Below are 2,366 nucleotides of genomic sequence, written 5' to 3'. Positions count from 1 at the left end.
ACAGTCATTTGAATTAGTTGTCTTCATACTGGGTAAGGCTTGCTTCTCTCTTCTTTTAAGCTTTATCAAGGTATAATAGATATAAACTACAAAAAATTACATTATTGTATTGTATACATTTTGATAAGTTTGGACATAAGCATACACCTATGATATCACCACAATCAAGATCCTAAACATATCTATCACCTCAGTTTCCTTGTGTTCTTTTTGTGTGTGTTTGAGTGTGTAAGAACACTTGACGCGACATCAATCCCCAAAGTATTTTAAGTACCTAATTCCGTGTTAACTGTATGCACTATGTTGTACAACAGATCTCCAGGACTTACTCATCTTGCATATTTTTTGAGCTTCTTTGCACATGTAAAACATGCCATAAGATGTCCTATATTGCAATGGACAATGTGATTATTTTTAGGTCAACCTTGGCAAATCACATGAGAATCAGTGGCATTAAGGACAAAACTAGGTTCCATATTTTCTTCTTTGTCTCATGTTTTTTTAACACTCAAACTCCTTGACATCTTCTTGGCTGCTATGTGATGCAATTAGAAGTTGATGTCTGAGAATAGTGCTTAGAACTGGGAGGTTTGTGTGATCATCATTTTCTTCACCATATGACTTTTTAGAATCATCTACTGTAGTTCTTTGTGGGTTTGTTTGTTTGCTTTGTTTGTTTGTTTGTTTCTACAATCAGAACATCAAAGCCCTCTTCTACTTGTGTTGACTTTTCTAGTTGGCTTTTACAGATATTTTCTCTTTCTCTTTATGAAGCCAGTTCTCACCAATTGCCCACCATCTGTTGCAGTGAGGTGGAAGGGGAGGATTCATTTCATTTCATAAATTATACTTCCAGTAGTCTGCTGAGAAAGTTTCAGAATCTTCTTCAAGTGAATCTATATCATTCTCTCCTGCATGATTTGCCTTGATATACTTCATCATCTTCCTCTGAGAGTTATTCTTCTTCACTAAGACTATAATCTTCTGAATCAAGACTCAACTTCAAATTCTACAGCAAAGTAATCTAAACCTGAATCTTGATCCCACCATCCGAATGTTCACTTACACCAGCATCAAGGTCTGGATTTGCTGGAGTCTCTGGATTCTTTGCTACTGCTTCTTCACAATATATCTCCCTTATTATACATAAAGTGAAGCTTTCATCAAAGAAAAGGAAATACTATCAGATTTCTGGTGCTTTCTTTTTCATTCACCAGGTAATTCATCTGAATTTTCATCTAGTCAGAAGTCATCTCTTCTTCTTTTGAATTCACCAGAATATTCTTTTATCCCAGGCTTGTATGTGTGGGAGGACAGTAGGTCCAGAGGAGGAGGCCCCGGCAGTGAAAGCAGCAAGACCTTGATCAGAAGAGTGAGGGCTGCCCACCAGCTGGGCTTCTTGCTCTATCTTTCTCCCCATCACTGAGGCTTCTGAGGTCCCCTAGTGCACCTCCAGGGCATTTATTTATGCCTGTGCTCCCAGGCCATGTAGTCCCACCAGGTTCCCCTTTCATTTTCAAAATTTCCCAGGTTTGGACACAAATTCGTTTTTCATCTTATATAAAAATCACTGGAAAGTAGAAGCCGAGGAAACACAAGGGCAGGATGGGTGCTTGAAGGATCATCCAAATGGGTGCAGAATTCATGGCCCAGCAATGAGTGGAAAATAGAGGGATATTTTAAGTAAGGATATTAAATGAGTACATGTTATTAAAACATATTTTTATTTTTTCATATTAAAAATAATTAAATGAATGCTAAAAACTCAAATGTGAGTCCCCAAACATTATAGACAGCAATTCAGTAGAACATCTGGGAACCTATATGCAGCAAGCATCTAATATTCACAGTGGTGAATGATTCCATGTGATGCTCCTCTGATTTAATTACCTTCAGAAGTCCAAGTTTGATTCCTTTCAAAATGTAGCATCTTTTGCAAGCCTAACAAGTTAAAAGTTTGAGCTGGAGAATAGAGCCATTACAAAATAAAAGTAATCAAACAACTCTTACAGATCTCCTAAAGCAATGATTCACACAGGATTTCACACAAAACTCCCATTAATGCTAATGAAATTGGGTAAGTTACAGGCTGAAACTCTCCCATACATTGATAGGTGAATAGTTCCCTGAGGTACTAACTTAGATGAGGGAACTTAATTTTCTCTCCACTAATCCTCTCTGGAAGAAAAATAAGAAATAATGCTTCACAAGTTAGGTTTCTTTTTAAAGTAGATGGCACAAATTCAGAATCATTGGCGTGAATTTATCAAAAGCCACATTAGGACATCAACTAGCTCATTTTCAACCAATCAAACCATCTTCCATTCAGATGGATACCATTTGGTCTAAGTCTCAAGGAGTCAGTC

The 2,366-nt window shown here is 37.2% G+C and overlaps 1 pseudogene; it reads right to left on the bottom strand.

Annotated features, from left to right (window-relative positions):
* Positions 1 to 329: 329 nt before the first annotated feature.
* On the bottom strand, positions 330 to 1,930 carry LOC100685810 (annotated as a pseudogene).
* Positions 1,931 to 2,366: the final 436 nt, after the last annotated feature.

The sequence above is a fragment of the Canis lupus genome, chromosome 17 (genome assembly GCF_011100685.1).
Source record: "Canis lupus familiaris isolate Mischka breed German Shepherd chromosome 17, alternate assembly UU_Cfam_GSD_1.0, whole genome shotgun sequence".
Taxonomy (NCBI): Eukaryota; Metazoa; Chordata; class Mammalia; order Carnivora; family Canidae; genus Canis; species Canis lupus.
This window is presented reverse-complemented; position numbering and strand designations above follow the sequence as displayed.